The sequence below is a fragment of the Oncorhynchus keta genome, unplaced genomic scaffold (assembly GCF_023373465.1).
Source record: "Oncorhynchus keta strain PuntledgeMale-10-30-2019 unplaced genomic scaffold, Oket_V2 Un_contig_8571_pilon_pilon, whole genome shotgun sequence".
Lineage (NCBI taxonomy): Eukaryota > Metazoa > Chordata > Actinopteri > Salmoniformes > Salmonidae > Oncorhynchus > Oncorhynchus keta.
The window spans coordinates 76,308-87,067 of NW_026290127.1; the positions used below are offsets into that span (position 1 = coordinate 76,308).

The following is a 10,760-nucleotide window of genomic DNA, read 5'->3' on the forward strand; positions in this document are numbered from 1 at the left end:
AGAAAGAGGGGGAGGGGGGAGAATCCAACAGCCTGTGGGGACCAGAGAGAAAGAGGGGGAGGGGAGAATCCAGCAGCCTGTGGGGACCAGAGAGAAAGAGGGGGAGGGGACAGAATCCAACAGCCTGTGGGGACCAGAGAGAAAGAGGGGGAAGGGGAATCCAACAGCCTGTGGGGACCAGAGATAAAGAGGGGGAGGGGAGAATCCAACAGCCTGTGGGGACCAGAGAGAAAGAGGGGGGAGGGGACAGAATCCAACAGCCTGTGGGGACCAGAGAGAAAGAGGGGGGAGGGGACAGAATCCAACAGCCTGTGGGGACCGAGATAAAGAGGGGGGAGGGGGAATCCAACAGCCTGTGGGGACCAGAGATAAAGAGGGAGCTGGGTCCATTACTCTGATGAGGTAGTTCAGGATATAGACTGATGAGCTGGGTCCATTACTCTGATGATGAGGTAGTTTAGAATGTAGACTGGGTCCATTCCTCTGTTGATGAGGTAGTTTAGGATGTAGACTGATGAGCTGGGTCCATTACTCTGATGATGAGGTAGTTTAGGATGTAGACTGATGAGCTGGGACCATTACTCTGATGATGAGGTAGTTTAGGATGTAGACTGATGAGCTGGGACCATTACTCTGATGATGAGGTAGTTTAGGATGTAGACTGATGAGCTGGGACCATTACTCTGATGATGAGGTAGTTTAGGATGTAGACTGATGAGCTGGGACCATTACTCTGATGATGAGGTAGTTTAGGATGTAGACTGATGAGCTGGGACCATTACTCTGATGAGGTAGTTTAGGATGTAGACTGATGAGCTGGGACCATTACTCTGATGAGGTAGTTTAGGATGTAGACTGATGAGCTGGGACCATTACTCTGATGATGAGGTAGTTTAGGATATAGACTGATGAGCTGGGACCATTACTCTGATGAGGTAGTTTAGAATGTAGACTGGGTCCATTACTCTATGATGAGGTAGTTTAGGATATAGACTGATGAGCTGGGACCATTACTCTATGATGAGGTAGTTTAGAATGTAGACTGATGAGCTGGGACCATTACTCTGATGATGAGGTAGTTTAGGATATAGACTGATGAGCTGGGACCATTACTCTGATGAGGTAGTTTAGAATGTAGACTGGGTCCATTACTCTGATGAGGTAGTTTAGAATGTAGACTGGGACCATTACTCTATGATGAGGTAGTTTAGAATGTAGACTGGGACCATTACTCTATGATGAGGTAGTTTAGAATGTAGACTGGGTCCATTACTCTGATGAGGTAGTTTAGGATGTAGACTGGGTCCATTCCTCTGATGATGAGGTAGTTTAGAATGTAGACTGGGTCCATTCCTCTGATGAGGTAGTTTAGGATGTAGACTGATGAGCTGGGACCATTACTCTGATGATGAGGTAGTTTAGAATGTAGACTGGGTCCATTCCTCTGATGATGAGGTAGTTTAGGATGTAGACTGATGAGCTGGGACCATTACTCTGATGATGAGGTGGTTTAGAATGTAGACTGGGTCCATTACTCTGATGAGGTAGTTTAGGATGTAGACTGATGAGCTGGGACCATTACTCTGATGATGAGGTAGTTTAGAATGTAGACTGGGTCCATTACTCTGATGATGAGGTAGTTTAGGATGTAGACTGATGAGCTGGGACCATTCCTCTGATGATGAGGTAGTTTAGGATGTAGACTGATGAGCTGGGACCATTACTCTGATGATGAGGTAGTTTAGAATGTAGACTGGGTCCATTACTCTGATGATGAGGTAGTTTAGGATGTAGACTGATGAGCTGGGACCATTACTCTGATGATGAGGTAGTTTAGGATGTAGACTGATGAGCTGGGACCATTACTCTGATGATGAGGTAGTTTAGGATGTAGACTGATGAGCTGGGACCATTACTCTGATGATGAGGTAGTTTAGGATATAGACTGATGAGCTGGGACCATTACTCTGATGATGAGGTAGTTTAGGATGTAGACTGATGAGCTGGGACCATTACTCTGAGGTAGTTTAGGATGTAGACTGATGAGCTGGGACCATTACTCTGATGATGAGGTAGTTTAGAATGTAGACTGATGAGCTGGGACCATTACTCTGATGATGAGGTAGTTTAGGATGTAGACTGATGAGCTGGGACCATTACTCTGATGAGGTAGTTTAGGATGTAGACTGATGAGCTGGGTCCATTACTCTGATGATGAGGTAGTTTAGGATGTAGACTGATGAGCTGGGACCATTACTCTGATGAGGTAGTTTAGGATGTAGACTGATGAGCTGGGACCATTCCTCTGATGATGAGGTAGTTTAGGATATAGACTGATGAGCTGGGACCATTACTCTATGATGAGGTAGTTTAGAATGTAGACTGGGTCCATTACTCTGATGAGGTAGTTTAGGATGTAGACTGGGTCCATTCCTCTGATGATGAGGTAGTTTAGAATGTAGACTGGGTCCATTCCTCTGATGATGAGGTAGTTTAGGATGTAGACTGATGAGCTGGGACCATTACTCTGATGATGAGGTAGTTTAGAATGTAGACTGGGTCCATTACTCTGATGAGGTAGTTTAGGATGTAGACTGATGAGCTGGGACCATTACTCTGATGATGAGGTAGTTTAGAATGTAGACTGGGTCCATTACTCTGATGATGAGGTAGTTTAGGATGTAGACTGATGAGCTGGGACCATTCCTCTGATGATGAGGTAGTTTAGGATGTAGACTGATGAGCTGGGACCATTACTCTGATGATGAGGTAGTTTAGAATGTAGACTGGGTCCATTACTCTGATGAGGTAGTTTAGGATGTAGACTGATGAGCTGGGACCATTACTCTGATGATGAGGTAGTTTAGGATGTAGACTGATGAGCTGGGACCATTACTCTGATGATGAGGTAGTTTAGGATGTAGACTGATGAGCTGGGACCATTACTCTGATGATGAGGTAGTTTAGAATGTAGACTGATGAGCTGGGACCATTACTCTATGATGAGGTAGTTTAGGATATAGACTGGGTCCATTCCTCTATGATCTTTAGGTAGTTTAGGATGTAGACTGGTGACCTGGGGTCTAATCCTCCTCTATGATGTTGAGGTAGTTTAGGATGTAGACTGGTAACCTGGGGTCTAATCCTCCTCTATGATGTTGAGGTAGTTTAGGATGTAGACTGGTGACCTGGGGTCTAATCCTCCTCTATGATGTTGAGGTAGTTTAGGATGTAGACTGGTGACCTGGGGTCTAATCCTCCTCTATGATATTGAGGTAGTTTAGGATGTAGACTGGTGACCTGGGGTCTAATCCTCCTCTATGATATTGAGGTAGTTTAGGATGTAGACTGGTGACCTGGGGTCTAATCCTCTGAGATGATATTGAGGTAGTTTAGGATGTAGACTGGTGACCTGGAGTCTAATCCTCCTCTATGATGATGAGGTAGTTTAGAATGTAGACTGATGAGCTGGGACCATTACTCTGATGATGAGGTAGTTTAGGATATAGACTGATGAGCTGGGACCATTACTCTGATGATGAGGTAGTTTAGGATGTAGACTGATGAGCTGGGACCATTACTCTGAGGTAGTTTAGGATGTAGACTGATGAGCTGGGACCATTACTCTGATGATGAGGTAGTTTAGAATGTAGACTGATGAGCTGGGACCATTACTCTGATGATGAGGTAGTTTAGGATGTAGACTGATGAGCTGGGACCATTACTCTGATGAGGTAGTTTAGGATGTAGACTGGATGAGCTGGGTCCATCCTACTCTGATGATGAGGTAGTTTAGGATGTAGACTGATGAGCTGGGACCATTACTCTGATGAGGTAGTTTAGGATGTAGACTGATGAGCTGGGACCATTCCTCTGATGATGAGGTAGTTTAGGATATAGACTCTGATGAGCTGGGACCATTACTCTATGATGAGGTAGTTTAGAATGTAGACTGGGTCCATTACTCTGATGAGGTAGTTTAGGATGTAGACTGGGTCCATTCCTCTGATGATGAGGTAGTTTAGAATGTAGACTGGGTCCATTCCTCTGATGATGAGGTAGTTTAGGATGTAGACTGATGAGCTGGGACCATTACTCTGATGATGAGGTAGTTTAGAATGTAGACTGGGTCCATTACTCTGATGAGGTAGTTTAGGATGTAGACTGATGAGCTGGGACCATTACTCTGATGATGAGGTAGTTTAGAATGTAGACTGGGTCCATTACTCTGATGATGAGGTAGTTTAGGATGTAGACTGATGAGCTGGGACCATTCCTCTGATGATGAGGTAGTTTAGGATGTAGACTGATGAGCTGGGACCATTACTCTGATGATGAGGTAGTTTAGAATGTAGACTGGGTCCATTACTCTGATGAGGTAGTTTAGGATGTAGACTGATGAGCTGGGACCATTACTCTGATGATGAGGTAGTTTAGGATGTAGACTGATGAGCTGGGACCATTACTCTGATGATGAGGTAGTTTAGGATGTAGACTGATGAGCTGGGACCATTACTCTGATGATGAGGTAGTTTAGAATGTAGACTGATGAGCTGGGACCATTACTCTATGATGAGGTAGTTTAGGATATAGACTGGGTCCATTCCTCTATGATCTTTAGGTAGTTTAGGATGTAGACTGGTGACCTGGGGTCTAATCCTCCTCTATGATGTTGAGGTAGTTTAGGATGTAGACTGGTAACCTGGGGTCTAATCCTCCTCTATGATGTTGAGGTAGTTTAGGATGTAGACTGGTGACCTGGGGTCTAATCCTCCTCTATGATGTTGAGGTAGTTTAGGATGTAGACTGGTGACCTGGGGTCTAATCCTCCTCTATGATATTGAGGTAGTTTAGGATGTAGACTGGTGACCTGGGGTCTAATCCTCCTCTATGATATTGAGGTAGTTTAGGATGTAGACTGGTGACCTGGGGTCTAATCCTCTGAGATGATATTGAGGTAGTTTAGGATGTAGACTGGTGACCTGGAGTCTAATCCTCCTCTATGATGATGAGGTAGTTTAGGATGTAGACTGGTGACCTGGGGTCTAATCCTCCTCTATGATGATGAGGTAGTTTAGGATGTAGACTGGTAACCTGGGGTCTAATCCTCCTCTATGATGTTGAGGTAGTTTAGGATGTAGACTGGTGACCTGGGGTCTAATCCTCCTCTATGATATTGAGGTAGTTTAGGATGTAGACTGGTGACCTGGGGTCTAATCCTCCTCTATGATGTTGAGGTAGTTTAGGATGTAGACTGGTGACCTGGGGTCTAATCCTCCTCTATGATATTGAGGTAGTTTAGGATGTAGACTGGTGACCTGGGGTCTAATCCTCCTCTATGATGTTGAGGTAGTTTAGGATGTCGACTGGTGACCTGGGGTCTAATCCTCCTCTATGATGTTGAGGTAGTTTAGGATGTAGACTGGTGACCTGGGGTCTAATCCTCTGAGATGATGTTGAGGTAGTTTAGGATGTAGACTGGTGACCTGGGGTCTAATCCTCCTCTATGATATTGAGGTAGTTTAGGATGTAGACTGGGTCCATTCCTCTATGATCTTTAGGTAGTTTAGGATGTAGACTGGTGACCTGGGGTCTAATCCTCCTCTATGATGTTGAGGTAGTTTAGGATGTAGACTGGTGACCTGGGGTCTAATCCTCTGAGATGATGTTGAGGTAGTTTAGGATGTAGACTGGTGACCTGGGGTCTAATCCTCCTCTATGATATTGAGGTAGTTTAGGATGTAGACTGGGTCCATTCCTCTATGATCTTTAGGTAGTTTAGGATGTAGACTGGTGACCTGGGGTCTAATCCTCCTCTATGATGTTGAGGTAGTTTAGGATGTAGACTGGTGACCTGGGGTCTAATCGTCTGAGATGATGTTGAGGTAGTTTAGGATGTAGACTGGTGACCTGGGGTCTAATCCTCCTCTATGATATTGAGGTAGTTTAGGATGTAGACTGGTGACCTGGGGGTCTAATCCTCCTCTATGGTGTTGAGGTAGTTTAGGATGTAGACTGGTGACCTGGGGTCTAATCCTCTGAGATGATATTGAGGTAGTTTAGGATGTAGACTGGTGACCTGGGGGTCTAATCCTCCTCTATGATATTGAGGTATTTTAGGATGTAGACTGGTGACCTGGGGTCTAATCCTCCTCTATGATATTGAGGTAGTCTAGGATGTAGACTGGTGACCTGGGGTCTCATCCTCTGAGATGATGTTGAAGTAGTTTAGGATGTAGACTGGTGACCTGGGGTCTAATCCTCTGAGATGATATTGAGGTAGTTTAGGATGTAGACTGGTGACCTGGGGTCTAATCCTCCTCTATGATGTTGAGGTAGTTTAGGATGTAGACTGGTGACCTGGGGTCTAATCCTCCTCTATGATGTTGAGGTAGGTTGAGATGATAATGATGATTAATTCTCTGAGATGATGTTGAGGTAGTTTGAGATGATAATGATTTATTAATCCTCTGAAATGATGTTGAGGTAGGTTGAGATGCTAATGATGATAATTCTCTGAGATGATGTTGAGGTAGTTTGAGATGATAATGATTTATTAATCCTCTGATATGATAAATGAGGTAGTTTTGAGATAATAATGATTTATTAATCCTCAGATGATGTTGAGGTAGTTTGAGATGTAATGCTGTCTAATCCTCTGAGATGATGTTGAGGTAGTTTGAGATGCTAATGATGCTAATCCTGCCAGCTGTCATCTCCCAGTGGAATGTAATCCAGCTGTCTGTTTCAGCTGGGTGTGTCCAGCTGTCTGTGTCAGATGACATGTCCAGCTGTCTGTGTCCAGCTGTCTGTGTGTCGCTGTCTGTGTGTCCAGCTGTCTGTGTGTCCAGCTGTCTGTGTCCAGCTGTCTGTGTGTCGCTGTCTGGACGACACAGGAACGTGTGAGCTCACCTCGTTGAAAGTGTACGTTTCCCACAAGACGTTTTAAAAGTTATTTAGACTAGGGGATGGACGGTAAACAACGGTTGAGAAACAAGCGACACTTTTGGTCGGTTCAGCTCTTTCATTCCAGTTTAACCAGCTCCAAATGTGTGGATTTGAAATGGGCCACTCACTGCAGTCACAACAGAGCCTCTCTTCCTGTTGTGAAGAAACGGGGCTGTAGAAATACAAGCTCTCTGTCTCTGGCATGAAGTGGCCCTTTGGAGAGAGAAGCAGAGGGGTTAACTTGGACATTGATCTCTCTGTCTCTCTGTCTGTATGTATCTCTGTCTCTCTGTATGTATCTCTGTCTCTCTGTCTCTCTCTATGTATCTCTGTCTCTGCACAGGCATGAAAAGGCCCTTTGGAGAGAGAAGCAGAGGGGTTAACTTGGAGATTGATCTCTCTCTATCTCTGTCTCTCTGTATATATCTCTTTCTCTGTCTCTCTGTATGTATCTGGGGCGGCAGGTAGCCTAGTGGTTAGAGCGTTGGACTTGTAACCGAAAGGTTGCTAGATCAAATCCCCGAGCTGACAAGGTACAGGGCAGTTAACCCCACTGTTCCTAGTCCGTCATTGAAAATAAGAATTTGTCCTTAACTGACTTGCCTCGTTAAATAAAGGTTAAAAAAATAAAATAAAATGTATCTCTGAATTAAGTTCAATTCAATTAGCTTTATTGGCATGACGTAACCATGTAGAGTACAAGTCAAATGTTTAGACACACCTTCTCATTCCAGGGTTGTTCTTTATGTTTTACTATTTTCTACATTGTAGAATAATAATGAAGACATCAAAACTATGAAATAACACATTATGGAATCATGTAGTTACCAGAAAAAAGCTCAACAATTCAAAATATCTGTTTTATACTTGAGATTCTTCAAAGGAGCTTTTGCCTTGATGACAGCTTTGCACAATAATTTAAAAAATGAGGGAAAAAAACCTTGAATGAGTAGATGTGTCCCAACGTTTGACTGGTACATAATGCCAAAGCTTACCCTGGAGATTTACAATATTAACATAATTAAAATAATCATTAAGACTGTCAACGGGACAACCATAATAATCAATAAAGTTAAAATAACTGCACTTTGATCAATAACAATAAGCATAGAGGACATGGTTGGTCTGTCAGACACTGTCCCTCATCCTATAGCAGGCAGCAACATGGTGCTCTGCCAACCCACATAGAGGACATGGTTGGTCTGTCAGACACTGTCCCTCATCCTATAGCAGGCAGCAACATGGTGCTCTGCCAACCCACATAGAGGACATGGTTGGTCTGTCAGACACTGTCCCCCATCCTATAGCAGGCAGCAACATGGTGCTCTGCCAACCCACATAGAGGACATGGTTGGTCTGTCAGACACTGTCCCTCATCCTATAGCAGGCCTCAACATAGTGCTCTGCCAACCCACATAGAGGACATGGTTGGTCTGTAAGACACTGTCCCTCATCCTATAGCAGGCCTCAACATAGTGCTCTGCCAACCCACATAGAGGACATGGTTGGTCTGTCAGACACTGTCCCTCATCCTATAGCAGCCAGCAACATAGTGCTCTGCCAACCCACATAGAGGACATGGTTGGTCTGTCAGACACTGTCCCTCATCCTATAGCAGGCCTCAACATAGTGCTCTGCCAACCCACATAGAGGACATGGTTGGTCTGTCAGACACTGTCCCTCATCCTATAGCAGGCAGCAACATGGTGCTCTGCCAACCCACATAGAGGACATGGTTGGTCTGTCAGACACTGTCCCTCATCCTATAGCAGTCCTCAACATAGTGCTCTGCCAACCCTCATAGAGGACATGGTTGGTCTGTCAGACACTGTCCCCCATCCTATAGCAGGCAGCAACATGGTGCTCTGCCAACCCACATAGAGGACATGGTTGGTCTGTCAGACACTGTCCCTCATCCTATAGCAGGCAGCAACATGGTGCTCTGCCAACCCACATAGAGGACATGGTTGGTCTGTCAGACACTGTCCCCCATCCTATAGCAGGCAGCAACATGGTGCTCTGCCAACCCACATAGAGGACATGGTTGGTCTGTCAGACACTGTCCCTCATCCTATAGCAGGCAGCAACATGGTGCTCTGCCAACCCACATAGAGGACATGGTTGGTCTGTTAGACACTGTCCCTCATCCTATAGCAGCCAGCAACATGGTGCTCTGCCAACCCACATAGAGGACATGGTTGGTCTGTCAGACACTGTCCCTCATCCTATAGCAGGCCTCAACATAGTGCTCTGCCAACCCACATAGAGGACATGGTTGGTCTGTCAGACACTGTCCCTCATCCTATAGTAGGCAGCAACATGGTGCTCTCCAACCCACATAGAGGACATGGTTGGTCTGTCAGACACTGTCCCTCATCCTATAGCAGGCCTCAACATAGTGCTCTGCCAACCCACATAGAGGACATGGTTGGTCTGTCAGACACTGTCCCTCATCCTATAGCAGGCAGCAACATGGTGCTCTGCCAACCCACATAGAGGACATGGTTGGTCTGTCAGACACTGTCCCTCATCCTATAGCAGGCAGCAACATAGTGCTCTGCCAACCCACATAGAGGACATGGTTGGTCTGTCAGACACTGTCCCTCATCCTATAGCAGGCCTCAACATAGTGCTCTGCCAACCCACATAGAGGACATGGTTGGTCTGTAAGACACTGTCCCTCATCCTATAGCAGGCAGCAACATGGTGCTCTGCCAACCCACATAGAGGACATGGTTGGTCTGTCAGACACTGTCCCTCATCCTATAGCAGGCCTCAACATAGTGCTCTGCCAACCCACATAGAGGACATGGTTGGTCTGTCAGACACTGTCCCTCATCCTATAGCGGGCAGCAACATAGTGCTCTGCCAACCCACATAGAGGACATGGTTGGTCTGTCAGACACTGTCCTCATCCTATAGCAGGCCTCAACATAGTGCTCTGCCAACCCTCATAGAGGACATGGTTGGTCTGTCAGACACTGTCCCCCATCCTATAGCAGGCAGCAACATAGTGCTCTGCCAACCCACATAGAGGACATGGTTGGTCTGTCAGACACTGTCCCTCATCCTATAGCAGGCCTCAACATGGTGCTCTGCCAACCACATAGAGGACATGGTTGGTCTGTCAGACACTGTCCCTCATCCTATAGCAGGCAGCAACATAGTGCTCTGCCAACCACATAGAGGACATGGTTGGTCTGTCAGACACTGTCCCTCATCCTATAGCAGGCCTCAACATAGTGCTCTGCCAACCCACATAGAGGACATGGTTGGTCTGTCAGACACTGTCCCTCATCCTATAGCAGGCAGCAACATGGTGCTCTGCCAACCCTCATAGAGGACATGGTTGGTCTGTCAGACACTGTCCCTCATCCTATAGCAGGCAGCAACATGGTGCTCTGCCAACCCGCATAGAGGACATGGTTGGTCTGTCAGACACTGTCCCTCATCCTATAGCAGGCAGCAACATGGTGCTCTGCCACCCACATAGAGGACATGGTTGGTCTGTCAGACACTGTCCCTCATCCTATAGCAGGCAGCAACATGGTGCTCTGCCAACCCACATAGAGGACATGGTTGGTCTGTCAGACACTGTCCTCATCCTATAGCAGGCAGCAACATGGTGCTCTGCCAACCCACATAGAGGACATGGTTGGTCTGTTAGACACTGTCCCTCATCCTATAGCAGGCAGCAACATGGTGCTCTGCCAACCCACATAGAGGACATGGTTGGTCTGTCAGACACTGTCCCTCATCCTATAGCAGGCCTCAACATAGTGCTCTGCCAACCCACATAGAGGACATGGTTG

The 10,760-nt window shown here is 46.0% G+C and overlaps 1 long non-coding RNA gene across 2 annotated transcripts; it reads left to right on the forward strand.

The window, feature by feature from the left end:
- Positions 1 to 463: 463 nt before the first annotated feature.
- LOC127926880 (uncharacterized) lies at positions 464 to 3,049 on the forward strand. 2 transcript variants are annotated; one of them, XR_008125362.1, is made up of 4 exons: positions 464 to 494; positions 889 to 935; positions 1,595 to 1,636; positions 2,447 to 3,049. It is a non-coding gene; the product is annotated as an uncharacterized LOC127926880 (long non-coding RNA). The 2 variants fall into 2 exon arrangements; XR_008125361.1 differs by lacking the exon at positions 1,595 to 1,636 and adding an exon at positions 1,737 to 1,778.
- Positions 3,050 to 10,760: the final 7,711 nt, after the last annotated feature.